Source organism: Syngnathus typhle, unplaced genomic scaffold, assembly GCF_033458585.1.
Source record: "Syngnathus typhle isolate RoL2023-S1 ecotype Sweden unplaced genomic scaffold, RoL_Styp_1.0 HiC_scaffold_27, whole genome shotgun sequence".
NCBI lineage: Eukaryota > Metazoa > Chordata > Actinopteri > Syngnathiformes > Syngnathidae > Syngnathus > Syngnathus typhle.
In genome coordinates, this window is record NW_026871933.1 from 264,811 (window position 1) to 281,528 (window position 16,718).

The 16,718-nt window shown below is 45.6% G+C and overlaps 1 pseudogene; it reads right to left on the reverse strand.

Moving 5' to 3' along the window:
* Positions 1 to 5,765: 5,765 nt before the first annotated feature.
* LOC133147045 (U2 spliceosomal RNA) lies at positions 5,766 to 5,937 on the reverse strand (annotated as a pseudogene).
* Positions 5,938 to 16,718: the final 10,781 nt, after the last annotated feature.

Sequence of the window (16,718 nt, forward strand, 5' to 3'; positions counted from 1 at the left end):
TGACGATCATTGGGACTTTAACTTTAACTTTAACTTAAAACGTTACTTTTCCTCTGCCTCTTCCTCCGCCCTTTGATTGGTTTTGTTTTTAACGACGACACACTCTTGCCAAGTGTCCCCGTTCCCCACAATTCCAACAGTCCAAATTTGATGTGGAGTTTGAATTGAATGGCGGCCTGCGGCCTTGTTGGTCTCTAACTCTTCCTCTCCCCCTTTGGGAACTTTGGAAGAAGACCGTTGTATCTTCATCTAGATCATTACCATCATCATCTAGATGAAATACATCAGAACTTTTGCCTTTTTGGATCACTTTTTTAGCATGTCTGGCCCACTGCATAGTTGTTGTATACAAGTTTTGCGCACGAGCGGAATGCCTCCCTTGCTCCTCTGCTTGCGCTGCAACCGGGACAGTGCGCCTGCGCACTGTGGCCTCATTGTCTTCCAGCCTGACAAACATAGTCGCAACCTCATCACTTTTCAACTTTCTATCTTTTGTTACATTTCAACTTTCCTTATACTTCATACTTTTTCTTCCACTTCGGCATGTATTGCATACAATTAAGAAATCTACTCGCCATGGACTTCTCATCTCCTTCAAGAGCTAGAGATTTATCGTTCCTTTTTCCCATCTTAATTTTAGTTTTTCCAGTTTTTTTTCAATCTTTTTTTCTTTGAGGATCCTCAATGCAGGTTTAAATTGACCTTTCAACAATAACTAGCCTGTATTATTGCCGTTGATCAATGCTAGAACTGCTATCTAGTCAATTTATTCTACCAGTCACACTTTCTCATTCACACAAACTCTAGCGCTTTTTATTCTTAGGCCTATCCAGGATGGGTGTAAAACCCTCCCAAACAGCTTGGAAAAACGGAAAAAAAAGAATCTACGCCCTTCTTCAATTAGGAAAAATAAACTGTTTTTTTCTTAGCCCATTCCTTCCACTGGGACTAGAATCCCAGCTGTTTCATAGCCCGGAAAAAACAAAGCCGTACCTCATAGCTCGGACAAACCAAAGCCGTATCTCATAACTCGGACAAACCAAAGCCGTATCTCATAGCTCGGACAAACCAAAGCTGTATCTCATAACTCGGACAAACCAAAGCCGTATCTCATAGCTCGGACAAACCAAAGCCGTATCTCATAGCTCGGACAAACCAAAGCCGTATATCTCGTGCACCTTTAACTTTTTACGCGTTTCACAACAACACAATCACACAACTTTAGGGTTTTAACTTACTTGTCACCTGGTTCGTTGCACTGCCGGGTCCCGTCAATCCACCTCTGTCAGACGAAGGCAGATTTAAGATGCTGGCCCAGCAAAAAATTCTCTTCCCAGGACTTTCTTTTCTAGGTCCTCCTAATGGACCCTGGCTTGTCGACAATGCAGCACGTCCTCTTCCGTCAGCCAGATGGCGGGTATGAGGGTCCCGGGTTTCGGCAGCAGAATGTTAGAGTGGTGCTCACTCTAACTTATTTTGCAAGAACCGCATGGGAGACAATTAAGTCATTTTCTGGGCACCTGCAGGCGGAGAGTCCATTCGTCACTGTGCGTACAGCAATGATCGAATGACGTCTGACTCTCGCCTCCCGCAAGAGCATTTTTATTAAGAGAAACAGGGTGGGGGTGTGAGTGGACTGGATGGAGAGAAAGCCCTTGACCTCTAGTCAAAACATAGCAGGGGATGTTTTACGACATTGTGTAGGATGGGACAAGCTAGGTTATTTATTACTGGTTACATACATTCCAAAATAATAAATAACGATCATGATAGTTTGGAAAACCCTGACAACATTCAAACTTGTACATAAAGGAGAATCAAAATCAGGACTCGATCCTGCTTTCCAAGACCAGCACTTACACCAGCTATGAGGTTCGAGCACACTAACTGGTTCTCAAACTTGGCCCAGGTATCTTGCTTGGCCAGTGACAGGTTCGACCTCCCGACGGACCATCCTCTCCAGCACCCCTGAATAGACCTTACCAGGGAGGCTGAGGAATGTGATTCCCCTATGGTTGGAACTCACCCTCCGGTCCCCCTTCTTAAAGAGGGGAACCACCACCCCAGTCTGCCAATCCAGAGGCACCATCCCCGATGTCCATGCAGTGCTGTAGAGGTGTGTCAGCCATGACAGTCCCACAACATCCAGAGCCTTTAAAAACTCTGGGCGGATCTCATCTACCCCCGGCGCCTTGCATCAAATTACCTCAGTGAGTTCGACCCCAGAGATTGGAGAGTCCACCTCAGAGTCTCCAGGCCCTGCTTCCACAATGGAAGGCGTGTCGTGGAATTGAGGAGGTCTTCGAAGTACTCTCCCCACCGACTCACGACGTCCCGAGTCGAGGTCAGCAGCACGCCATCTCCACTATAAACAGTGTTGACGGTGCACTGCTTCCCCCTCCTGAGACGCCGGATGGTGTACCAGAATTTCCTCGAAGCTGTCCGGAAGTCGTTCTCCATGGCCTCGCCAAACTCCTCCCACGCCCGAGTTTTTGCCTCAGCTACCGCCGAAGCCGCGTACCTCTTGGCCATCCGGTACCTGCCAGCTGCCTCCGGAGTCCCGCAGGCCAAAATGGCCCGATAGGACTCCTTCTTCAGCTTGACGGCATGCCTTAACGCCGGTGTCCACCAGTGGGTTCGGGGATTTCCGCCACGACAGGCACCAACCACCTTACGGCCACAGCTCCGGTCGGCTGCCTCAACAATGGAGGCACGGAACATGGTCCACTCGGACTTAATATCCCCCGCCTCCTCCGGAACGTGGGAAAAGCTCTGCCGGAGCAATACGTTTGGGTCTGCCAGGTCGGACCGGCATCTTCCCCCACCGTCGGAGCCAACCCACCACCAGGTGATGATCAGTTGACAGCTCCGCCCCTGTCCAAAATATGCGGCCGCAAATGCGATGACATGACTACAAAGTCGATCATTGAACTGTGGCCTAGGGTGTCCTGTTGCAGACAATCTGGGTCAAGAACAGATGTCCAATAATAGAACACTGCTCGGGTTCAGTTCGGGGGGGCCGTTCCTCCCAATCACGCTCTTCCAGGTCTCACTGTCATTACCCACGTGAGCATTGAAGTCACCCAGTAAAACGATAGAGTCCCGAGACGGAGCGCTCTCCAGCACTTCTTCCAAGGACTCCAAAAAGGGTGGGTACTCTGAGCTGCCGTTTGGTGCATAGACACAAACAACAGTCAGGACCCATCTCCCCACCCGAAGGCGTTAAGGTTAGGGTTGTCTCTCGTTGACTGGGGTGAACTCCAATGTTCAGGCGCCCAGCTGGAGGGCAATAAGTATACCCACACCTGCTCAACGCCTCTCACCGTGAGCAACTCCAGAGTGGAAGAGAGTCCAGGGCCAGCTTGTACCGGAACCCAAATGGGTGTGGAGGCAAGTCCGACTATGTCTTGTCGGAACTTTTCTGCCTCGCACACCAGCTCGGGCTCCTTTTCAGCCAGAGAGGTCACATTCCATGTCCCAAGAGCCAGCTTCTGCAGCCAGGGATCGGTCCGCCAAGGTCCCTGCATTTGGCCGCCGCCCAGCTTACACTGCACCCGACCCATTTGGCCCCTCCCACAGGTGGTGAGCCCATGGGAAGGGGGAATCATGTTTCCTTTTCGGGCTGTGCCCGGCCGGGCCCCATGGGCGAAGGCCTGGCCACCAGACGCTCGCCTTCGAGCCCCACCTCCAGGCCTGGCTCCAGAGGGGGGCCCCGGTAACCCGCGCCCGGGGGAGGAAAAACGAAATCCAAATATGTTTTTCTTCATAAGGGGCTTGTGAGAGCTGTGCTTTGTCTGGCCCCTCACCTAGGATCCGTTTGCCATGGGTGACCCGACCAGGGGCATGAAGCCCCAGACAACATGGCTCCAGGATCATTGGGGCGCGCAAACCCCTCCACCACGGTAAGGTGAGGACTAACGGAGGGGCCTCGTTTATCAATGCAGTTTAAATTCTGGTGGTTTGCATTTGAATGGACACATGTCAGTCTATTGTAATTTGGCAAAAAATATTGTTTTTGAATAAAACCAATAACCACCGCCCTCAATTACACACGCACTCCTCTTTACTGTTTACAAGCACAATCACAAGTACAAGTCATCTTCATCCATAAGCACATCAGTCTTTCCTTGTTAAAACACAGCATCCCAACAAAAAAATGTGTTCCATCAACTTTTAGCTTCTTAATAGACAACGATGGTATTTATTTACATATTGAAACACACGTCCACCTCCTTCAATGTTACACGTGAATGCACATACAGAGAGAAGTTTTATTCATTTTGATCAGGCTACATGAAGCAAAATATAAAGGTGAATGTAATTCTCATTCATGGAATAAATTACTCTTTTTGACCAGCAAGGGGGGGGGGGGGTTCACATGAAGCCTCGAGAAATGAACCTATTTGCAAACCGTTTGGTGGGAAAGCCTCGAATCCCAACATCTTACATTGAGATCAGACCCCATCAAGTCATAATTGACTGCTTAATCCTGTAAGAATGAAACGAACGGATTGAAATGGTTTTGGTTTTGAACTATTGATTTAACCAGTAGAGGGGGTGCACCATTCCTGGAGGTACTGCAATACCTGGTCGATGTCTCCTAGGCTTGCCGTGTGCAGCTGTGAGAGTTGCTGCAGCCATTTGGAGCACAGCCACGGGCTGGGGGGGGGATCTGTCTGTGCTTCCTTACCAGTTAGTTTCTGGAAGTCCACATGGCGTCATTGATGGCAGCAAAGGTCAGCAACTGCTTTGTAAAGTCTTCTTGCTTCATTTTCAACGGTCTCACCCCATAGAGTACAAGGTCTGCATTCAGCGCTTTCCTTGCGGGGAATTGCAGGTCGCCCACAGGTCTACGGCAGCCCTGCACTACCAGAGCAGGTCCCACACTGACTCCTGGGCGCCACAGCCAGATCAGGGGCACGTTGAGAGCGCTGACATGCCCCGAGAGTGCATAACCGACCTGACTGGGAGGACATCACGGGCCACCATCCATGACAGGTCCCGAAGTTTGTTTCGAGAGGGCGGGGTGGTTGACGTTGCGCCAAACTGCAAGGCCGCGCACTGGACACACCGCTTCCCGCTCCTGTAGGACAGAGATCATAGATCTGTGATTTGTTAAAATTTCACTATTTTCTTGCTCTATGTAATTTAAAGTTCTTCAAAAACTTCTTGATTAAGGAAAAAGAAGGTGGCAGGTTAAAAGACACAGGAATTCTTTGGTCAATGGTTTTTAGCTTTAGTTTCCGGAGGTATGAGCCCATCCAGAATCGTGTTATTGCTTGGCTTTTCGGTGCATTTGGTGTAAGGGATTGGACAGTACAGCCAAGTGCGTAGCGATAGACTTTATTGCGGTGGGAGTAGCTGGAACTAGCGCTGGATCGGCGATCAGGCTGGGAAGAACAAGCTGTTCTGCGGTTTCTTCGATTCTTCATGGACCGGATCGTGGACCGGAGAGCGAAGCAATATCATGCGACAGACGGACACTCGGGTCTGCGCTGGCGGCGTTGATATAGCGCTGTCCCTGAGCCTGTGGCAGGTGGCGGCGATTCGGCTGATAGGGGGGCGTGGTCCTGTCACAGGTGGCGCCGGTACGTGACATTTGGTGTAAGGAGCGCGCTTCGCAGGTGCAGGGCAACATATCTGCTTCCGAGGAAGAGCTTTAAGTCCGGCACTCCTTTTCCTCCTTTTTTTTGTTTTTCTTCATGGTGTCCCTCTTCAGTCTCTCCAACTTGGATTTCCAGATGAAGTAAAAAATGGCTCATTCCAATTTTAAAATCACCTTCATTGTTGGGATGAAAACAGAACTGATTAGTAAAAGCAAGGGTAAAATCACCACTTTTATTGTTACATTTTTCTCTTCTATGGTCAGCTCTCTTAATCCCCCAAACCCAAGAACAGATACTACACTTGATTTGAGCCAAAAGGCAGAGGAGCGATGGAGTATACGAGTGACGGATTCGCTTACATGTCACGAACTGGTAAACTGTAAAGAACTGGGAACAAACTTAACAGGTTACAGTACGGAACAGAGTGCTTCTCTTCTGGGCACTAATGAATCCCCAAACTTGTCTGCTGACTTATTTGTTCACACTTCTTCACCCGCAGCAATGCATGTAGTTCACAAGGCATATATGTGTCCCCTTTCAGCAGTCTCTATCCAAATACACAGTGTAGGTACCTATTAAAAGTGTAGTCCCGATGAACATGAAAGGAAAAGATTGATCATTCACAAAGAACTTTCCATGGTCATCATATCTACCTAACGGCTGCGCCGAAAGAGTTGGGCCAGAAGAATAGAGCGGAACTCATCCAGAAGTGCATGAACACCACCTTGTTGAAAGAATAAAACCAACACAATGTATGAATTCACGACAAATGACATACCAGCAAATCAGTAGGACTTCTGCTGTTGCCTTTGCGAGACCAGTTCAGATATGCGTTATCACAAATTTATAAATCAGGTGTGTTCGGACCTCCGCAGTGGAGGCTCTGCTGAACCCCTGAGACCGACTCACCGTACTCATTTTCTCACAAGCCAAGCCCTCCTCCTCCGCCCCCCGTTCCAATCCAAACAAACACAAACAAGCATGGCGACGGCGGCGGCCCAGTCCGAACGCAAGAGAAGTCTGGTTTGGGGATATTATATTTTACTTAATAACAAAATGTGAAATATGTCACAAAACAATTAAATATTGTGGCAACACCACAAACTTGACAAAACATTTAAGCAAAATTCACCCCACGGTTCATGAAGAGCTGCAGTTGAAACGTGCCGCAGACACTAAGGCAGCGACGGAAAATCTAAGGTACCAAAGTAACTTAGAAGCAGCGTTTCAGAAAGGCAAGACATATCCAGGTATCAGGTGCTAACCAAAAATCGTAAGCATTTGTGGTTGATGTGCTATTTGAAGCAATAATTACTACGCTTTAGTCAGTCATTTATAAATAAAGTTTTCCCCTTTTCAATTTGTGGTCGAACGCCATACGTTTTATTTGTAACTCCACTTTCTATAAACAACACTAAAGTATTACAATATTAAATGTAAGTATCCAGTGGCTTTACAAATTGATAGTTTTGCTGCTCATGACGATTAAGCCCTGCATCTCTGTTGGTACCATGTCTCTTTTTAGATTATACTAAAAGACAAAACTTTTTCCCAACAACAGAGAGAGAGAGAGAAAAAAGTAAAGAATAGCTCCTTTTTATTAAAGTTATACTATTAATATGCATCTTCCACTAATGCACTAATGTCTAAAAAGGTAAATAATACATGTACATGACGTAATACTTTTTTCTACAAAATTCAATAGATGACTCTCCAAGAGCAAGAATGCCACTGCATTTAAATTGTTTTTTTGGCGGGAAATTACACTTCCGGTATCGATATCGGATCGAATATCGGGTATTTTGGGTAGGAAATACTTGGTATCGGATCGATTCCAAAATCATTGGTATCGCCCATCCCTACCTTCTACACCATACTTTTTCTTCCAGTTCGGCATGTATTGCATACAATTAAGACATTTACTCGCCATGAACTTCTCATCTTCTTCAAGAGCTAGAGATCTACCGTTCTTATTTCCCATCTTAATTTGGTATTTTAGGTTTATACAATTTTTACAATTTTTTTTTTCTTTTCTTTGAGGATGCAGGTTTAAATTGACCTTCCACCAAATTCTCTTTGCAGTCAATTTATCCTACCAGTCGCACTCTCTCAACCACACAAACACCAACGCTTTTTATTCCTAAGCCTATCCAGGATGGGTGCAAAACCCTCCAACACAGCTTGGAAGAACGGACAAAAAAAATAATCTACGCCCTTCTTCAATTAAGAAAAAGAAGCTCTGTTTTTTCTTAGCCCGTTCCTTCCACTGGGACTTGAACCCAAGCTGTTCTTTGGCCGGAAAAACATACAAAGAAAAATCTACGCTCTTCTTTGATTAACAAAAAAGAAGCTCCGTGTTTCTTAGCACGTTCCTTCCACTGGGACTCTAACCCAAGCCAGAAAACCTTCCAACACAGCTTGGAAGAACGGACAAAAAAAAAGAATCTACGCCCTCCTTCAATTAAGAAAAAGAAGCTCTGTTTTTTCTTAGCCCGTTCCTTCCACTGGGACTTGAACCCAAGCTGTCTCCCGTGCACCTTTTACGCGTTTCACAACCTCACAATTTTTTAACTTACCTGACCCCTGGTCCGTTGCATTGCGGGAACCCGTCAATCCACCTCTGGCAGACGAAGGCAGACCTAAGATGCTGGCCCAGCGAAGAAATTCTCTTCCCAGGACTTTCTTTTCCAGGTCCCCCTAAAGGACGCTGGCTTGTCGACAATGCAGCACGTCCTCCTCCGTCAGCCAGATGGCGGGTATGAGGGTCCCGGGTTTCGGCACCAAAATGTTAGGGTGTTGCTCGCTCTAACTTATTTTGCAAGAACCACACTGGAGTCAAGCAAGTCATTTTAGACACCTGCAGGCGGAGAGTTCACTCGTCGCTGTGCTTACAGCGATGGTCGAATGAAGTCTGACTCAGGCCTCGTCAGGTGCTTATTTATTGAGAGAAACAGAGTGGGGTTGAAAGTGGGGTTGAAAGTGGGGGTGTGGGAACACACAGGATAGGGTGGAGACGCACCCCTGCTGATCAAAGCATAGCAGGGGGCCTTTTACGACTTTCTGTATACAAAGCAACTTTGATTGCTTCCTCTGCAGCTAGTCAATAAGTTGAAAAGATCTTACCACTTTGGTCAACTACTTTTGTCTAGACAGGACAAGCTAGTTAAACTATTACAGGTTACATTCCAACATAATCATACGATGAAGATATTCTGCAAACCCTAACAGGCCTCCACTCCCATCTTCTTTCTCAGCTCTGCACTGGTCTTTTCCTCCCTCATTGACACACCATACATCCATCTGATCATCCTCATTTCTGATTTGTTTAGTTTGTCTTTGTGTTCTGTTTTCAGGGCCCATGCCTCACTTCCGTACGTCATACCACTTCTGACGCAGGCTGAGTACACTTGGCCCCTCATCTTCAGGGATGGGGCCTTAGATGTTAAGAAGGGCATGAGTTCATGATACTCATGTATCAAGGACATCAATTCAGCTCCACCTTTCTCAATTGCCTGTGATGAGTCGTGTGACATGACCGATATCAAACAGACAGCTCTGCTATGCAGGGACGTGAACTCTAATGGGCCGCAAGAAGAAATTTATACAACTAAAAGGCCAAAAACAGGGGGAGGACATCTGCGAGGCTGTGCTGCAGTGTTTAAATGACAGCGATACACACTGGCCACTTGATTTCAGACGCTACAGACGGCACACCGAGTTTGAGAGGGTCGCAAAAGTTTGTGACTTTACGACAGAAAGCATTGGATCGAAATTTGCTTGCATTCCATTGCATAGTGCACCAAGAGGCGTTGTGTGCGTAAACATTCCCACCAGAGTGTATGGAGGTAATGAACCTTGTCATCCAAATTGTGAAGAAAATAATCGCAAAAGCATTAAACCACCATCAGTTCCGTGAATTGCTAGATGAAGTTGAGAGCGAATATGCCGATCTCCTGCTGCACAACAAAGTCTGGCGGCTATCCAGGGGCTCCGTTTGTTGCTTTGTATTTGTAGCCTACTTAATTATTTTAATAGTAGGCATACAGGTCATGTATTGACAGTCTATATTGCCTTATAAAAAGTTTTTAGATTTTTACCGCTCTAGACAGGAATGTTTTTTTGTGTGGGGGGGGGGGGACAACATGGCTTTTTGAACATTTTGGGTTGCCGACCCTTGGCCTAACACGTGAAAGATCCCCAGTTCGAGACTGGGTCGAAACAGCGTGTTCTACTATTTCTTGTCATTGCTGGTTCCTATGCAAAGTCCATGACACATTAAAACGATTTTGCGCTGCAACTATGTTGTGGTACCTGATTTGAGACTGGGTGAAAACTGGCTTCTTTCACTCACTTTAGATGGAACCATGCTGACTCTGATACATTCCATTTGGTAGTTCTTAGCTGTGTCGAAATTCACATCACGTGTCACACAAATGCAGCCTGTAAATGATGCGCATGTGACATTGGCAGAGAACAGGAGCCAGCTGTGTTTCAAAGTAGGCCTCATTCGATAGTTGAACCCAAGACCTCTCGCACCCTAAGCGAGAATCATTCCCCTCGACCAACGAGCCCCGTATCAAATTAGCTGATGCCGTTACATTCCGATTGGTAGCGAATATGACATGGACTTGAGTACTGCATTTCGGTGATTAATGAATTTTGATAAATATCATAGCCAGTTTACGCATATCCTTTCAGGGTCATAATTGTATGTCTACCGCTGCCTCGTGGCAGCCAGGCCTAAAAAAAGATAGGAATGCCTGAGGGAGTTTCACCAAGATGAATTAGGAAAAACTTTATGAAATAAAGTTGATATTAAAATATAGGTGGGCGTAATGTCTGGAAGCTTGTGTTTAACAGAAGGCTGTTTGGCAACAGTGAACAACGGACACATTCAGCAAGGTAATCTAATTACGCCATGACCCAGATTCGTTCCGGGGATGCTGCGGCCACAACGCTATACGATCATGCAATAGCATGCAATGAGGTTTAGGGTCTTTTCCTTAGGATCTTCAGCCAGGACACCCAGGCTGTCAGGGTTTTCCAGATTATCTTCATCGTATGGTTATGTTGGAATGTAACCTGTAATAAATAACCTAGCTAGATTACCGTTTTTTTTCTGTGTATAATGCGCCCCCATGTAAAATACGCACCCTAAAAATGGCATGTTGATGCTGGAAAAAAGCCTGTACCCATGTATAATACGCACCCAATTTTTTTTTCTTTTTTTTTTTTTTTAAGTCCCAATGATCATCACACACGCAGGGAGGCAATGGGTACCATTTTTATAGTCTTTGGTATGGTCTTAACTAGGCTGGATGTATTTTTTTTGTTGGCGTTGATTTCTCCGACCGCCCGTAAAGGCACCACCGCGATCAGTGCGGACATGTGAAAAAGGCGTGCGGACATGTGAAAAAGGCGGCTCTGTATGGGAGAGACGTTGAAGAGGAATAAAAACACCCTTGGAAACAAAAACTTGCCCCTCGTCGTGACTCGGAGGCGCAACAAATGTTTCGGATTTGTGTAGGGTACATTGTGACAGCAAACGAGCAGGTGATTGAGCAAGCGTCTGATACGAGAGCATTGCGTTCGTATGGAGCGTGTTTGAAGTGAACAGCAGAGACGAAAGGAACAAGGCAAAGTGTTGTGAAATAAAATATTACCTGTAATACACATTTTGGTTTTTGCTGATTGTATTAAACTATCACATTCATTGTCAGTCAAGAAGATAAAAGGACTATTCGCATCGGATCCATAGTGCGCATGCGCAGTGATACTGCCTCGGTATGACGTCCGGTCCGCAATGGAGATTAAAAAACAAACAATATTTGACAATAACACACCTTCAAGGATTGCACCATCGCATCAAACGATGTGTTGTCAATAATGAATTTTACTGACTAAGTGTGTTGGGCAGGATGGCTGAATGCGATGCGCGTTTGACAACAAACAAGAAGAAAGGTGATTTCAAGTTTGATTTCGAGGGAGATTTGTCATGTCTCGTCCCCAGTTTTGCTATGTGTCTAGGTTGCCATAGTTTCTGTTTGCGTCGCCCCTCCCTTCCTGTGTCACCTCAATCAATGTAACGTGTTTTGTATTTAAGTCCTGTCTGCCCCTCGCTCACCGTCGGATCATTGCATGTGTTACTGTCATGATGTCTGTTTGGTTTCTGTTCCTGTCTTTGGTAATGTCACCCTGTCTTTTTGTTCCACGTCTTTGTCGGTCAGTCCTGTTGTTGGTTTTGTTGTACCATGATTTTCTTAAAATAAAAAAATAAATAAAAAATTGTACCCATGTATAATGCGCACCCCAGATTTTAGGACAATAAATGAGTTAAATTTTGCGCATTATACACGGAAGAAAAAGACGGTAGTTTTATGCTTACGTTGGAACGTAACCTGTAATAAATAACCTAGCTTGTCCCATCCTACACAACGTCGTAAAACACCCCCTGCTATGCTTTGACTAGAGGTCAAGGGCTTTCTCTCCATCCAGTCCACTCTCACCCCCACCCTGTTTCTCTTAATAAAAATGCTCTTGCAAGAGGCCAGAGTCAGACCTCATTCGATCTTCGCTGTATGCACAGCGACGAATGACTCTCCACCTGTAGGTGTTGGAAAGGGCATACTGTCTCCCGTGTGGTTCTTGCAAAATAAGTTAGAGTGAGCACCACTCTAACACAGGCTATCAGACTGCGCAGATCCAATGATCCCAGAGACTTGAGATGAGACAACATTGGAAACAACGTCTTTGTTGATAGTGTCTGTGAGTCACTTCAGCGCATAAGATCCAAGTGCACATAGCTAATGTTGACCAAAAAATGGCATATAAGCTAGGTAGGAATCGAACCTAGAAACTTCGGTTCCGTACTCAGATGCATTAGCCATTGCGTCCATTGCCCCAGAACAGTTTGTTCTCGCTACATTTGTGTGTAACATTTTTGCAAAAATGATTTGAACGAGCTGCGGCCACAACGCAGAGTACTTATCACTATACGATCATGGCTTATATGCGGAAGCATAAAATGAATTCAAAACCTTTAGGATCTTCAGCCAGGACACCCAGGCAGACTATGAAAGAACGTTGATGTTAAAATGTTGGTGGAATTATCCAACTGCGTAGATCCGATAATCCCAAAGATTTGGGGTGAGACAACATTGAAAAAACGTTTTTCTTTGTTGACAGTGTCACTTCTTTTGTGGCTTACCTCTTCTGCGTTTCACATCTAAAGTATTGTATCATATTACCTTGCGGCTTATACCACACCGTACATACCATACCATGTCGCCCATACAACTCATGCATGATATGCGGTGGCTGAGATTTTCAGGCGATGTGTTGCTACCCCATTGTGCTCTCCACTCATCATTTCATATCACATCCTCGCCAGATTTTCATTATCTTCCCATGCAAAGTATTTTGGCACAACGTACATAATGTGATGTGTCAACACAAGTTGTCCACGACGAGGTGGCCGAGAGTTTAAGGCGATGGATTGATAATCCGCTGTGCTCTGCACACATGGATTCCCATCCTCGTCGAAGGGTGGTTTTAAATCTGTAATCTGGCTTGTATTTGACTCAAGAACGTAATATTCATACTCTTTGGCGGCTCGGTGGTACTCTGGTTAGAACGTCCGCTTCACAGTTAAGAAAGTGCAGGTTCGATTCCACCAACGGCTGTTGCATGTTGTTGATGATGTCTGTTCATGGTTCAGGAAAACTAAGATGTGGAGTAACGGTTAGTTCTTTATTGGCAAGATCTTGGGTTGTTTAATGGCGGTCAATGCAAATGGCACTTCAGCAGATGTAACAACACCCCCCATCTCCAGGTCAGAAGGTTTTATACTGTCCGGAAAAGGCGGGAAAGCTTCACCTGGCCATTTGATATCTATGTGTATTGGAGAGTCGCTGCCCTGTGTGTGTTTGTGTGTGTGTTTGTCCCATCAGCACAGGGCGTGTGATGCGTCAGTGCAGTAGTGTTGGAGTCGTAGTTCCTGTAGTTTGTGCATGCTGCATGCTGCCTCTGCTTGCCACTTGTCTGCTTTCAGTTACCGCCACCGGCTAGCCCTCTGTTTCCGGGGGTGAAAAGAGGAGCCGAGTGTATAAGCCTCCTCAGCCGCTACACAGCCTCTCCATTGCCAAGACTTGCACACGCCTCCTCGTGGCCACACACGGCAACTGGCACCTTGTGGTCCCAGGCTAAGTTGTGCAGGATCTCGGAGCAGCAGTGGGGCCCAGAGATGTGGCATGTAGGCCCACCGGTGTGTGGACACGCCCTACTGCCCATCAACCACTGTGGGTAAACAGCTCCAGCTATGGGTAAATAGTGAAGACCTCAACTGTTAGAAAAATGTATATATATGTTATCATGCGTTCTCTAATCAATGCCTTACCGCAATATTACTGCATTATATGCTTGCTGTTTGGCCTTGCTGTTTTTATGATGTACCACGGAAGGACAGTTCCTTTCTAACAAAGACCACTTTGTTAGACAACATGCCTCATTGCTGTCTTGCACCCCAGATGAACCTCCAAGTGACCATTAAAGTCAGGGTTTCCTAACTATCTTGATCGTAGGATTAGGTTGGAATGTATATAACCAGTAATAAATAACTTAGTTTGTTGCATCCTACACAATGTCGTAAAACTTCCCTTGCTATGTTTTTACTTGAGGTCAAAGGTTTTCTCTTCTGTATCCAGTCCACTCAAACTCCTCTTCCCAGATGTCTTTATTAGTATGTAAACACCTAGTGATTTTTCCTTACGAGGCAAAGCCCACATGCTTTCCCCCTCCTTTCTTTAGGGGCTTGTCTCACACTGTGGGTAGGGCAAATCCAAATAAAAAGAGCGGGAGTGCCTACAGATATTTAGTGTGTGTAGAGATTGTATTAAGCTATCTGTACTGCACTCCTCGCGAGAAAAGACTTAATATTCTGTCTCACGTGGTTTGTTTGCTGTTGCTCTTCTCTTAATAGTTATTCAGTCATTGAAATAAACCTGACAGAAATTGGGGGCTCGTTCCGGGATCTCGACACGCCTTGAACGGTTCCAGCGGGCTCTTCGACGCAGGTGACAATCCTCGGCCGAGGTAAAACAAAAGCCCTTTGACGGGACTGTCTCGATCAGTCCGGCTGGACACCGGGAGGGTTGACGAGATCTTCCGAGGAAGAGAATCAGCAGACCGTGAGTAGGAATATTAATTCTACTAAATAGAAACAGTTAAATTCCGCAGGGGTGGATGTGGAGCCCCCTAGCTTTCAAGCTAGTTAAATTCTGCAGCAGGAGGGGCGGACTCCTCTGTTATTAAAAAAAACAAAACAAAAAAAACCTTGAGAATTCTAGACCCTATCAAGTACAACTAGAAACAGTTAAATTCTGCAGGGGCGGATGTGGAGCCCCCTAACGTTTTATGTTAGTTAAATTCCGCAGCAGGAGGGGCAGACTCCTCTGTTCTTAAAAAAAAAAACGCGCGTGGTATGCTTGTGAACGGTTTGACTGAGAGTGATCTCATTTGAGCGCTCCTCTTAAATAGTAAGCGAAAGTCCCTACCCCGACATGAACTAAAATGCAAAGATTGGAAAACAATTGAAAGGCAGGATCCCAACCGATTAAAAAAAAGATTTCGATGAATGGGTTAAAAAATATAAATTTGAGGGACAACCAAATTATTAGGACTTAGAGGTGCCATAAACGAAACAACATAAATAAATCTTAAAGAAATTAAAGAAGGCATCTGATGATGTAGTGTTTTGGGAGAGAGAGAAAGGAAGAGAGAAAGAGAGAGAGAGAAAGAGAGGGAAAGAGAGAGAGCTCAGAAAGCACTCTATTGCAGGTAGGAAGATGATGAGACTGGGCCTAACAGTAGGCAGGCAAGAGAAAACCAAAATTTACAGAGTTAGAGAAGAAGGGAGAAGTCTAGAGAAAGTAGAGAAGCACGTAGAGAAAACACATGCTACAAATTCAAAACTAAAGATCATAGCGGGAGGAATACATAAATCATGCCCTCCATGCGGAAAAAGTAGTAATAGACAAACAAAAACGAAAACAAATGAAAGCTTCAAAACACACTTTTCTGGTAGATCAGGATAGTGACACTTTTTACCAAAATGCAGGCAGAGGACAGAAAGGCCAGAGAGGGCGAGCAATGTCTAAAGGAGGCTTTAGAGTTGTGCAACCTCCAATAAAATGCTGGAATTGCGGAGAAAACGGTCACATGGCACGTGACTGCACAAATTAACAGAAACACTATGACTAGGCAAAAATCAAATCAGATCAGGTTTCCATGTAATGAAGTGGGAACCTGGCTGCCAAAATTAAGGAGAAAATTAGCTTAAATATAAGGAGATATTTATGTTAAAAGGATAAAGTAAGATAAAGAAACATTGAAGTTAAAATTTGCTAAATAAATAGAAAAGAATTACACGTAGTTTCTAAAAGTGAAATAGAGAATAAATCAGACAAGTAATACGAGCAAAAAGATGTCCTTAGTGCTTCTATGTGTTCTTATATGTTGTGCGTCATCCTTTTGTGCTGGTGTGTGTGTGCGTGTGCGCGCGGAGGATCCTCATGATTGGGTGTGTGTATGAGTGCGAGTGAGATGTGTGTTCTATGGAAGAAATCAGTAATGGAGAATGTTCTGGAGGCTGTTGAGCAATAATAGGGAAATTGAGAAGTGGACGATGATGTGTTTAAGTTTGTTGGAGAAACTAAGATGAGCAGTGTGTGCAATAGAGAAAATAAGGTGTGTGTGGCAGAGAGTTACGAGAACGGTGGCTTGATAGGATGGGAATAAGAGACAGCAAATGTTGTGTAGAAGACTGAAAGATGTTGAAGGTGAACATGATGGGGGAGGGCAACAGCAAAGTTGGCCTGCCCTTTGAGAAGGTGGAACTGATAAGCGTGCCTGCGCTCGCGCGTTGTCGCGGGGCGGGGCTGTCCGCGTGGGCCTTTGCTATGCTCGTGTGGGCGGTGGGCCGGCATCATGGTTGTTGCAGGAAATGGCCAGCCTGTGACCAATCAACATTGATGCTGCGCCCCACCCCTCGCACGAGGGGTGCTGTGGCTGCAGGCGAAACAGGGAAAGTGTGATTTTCTCAGAGAGTGATGCCTA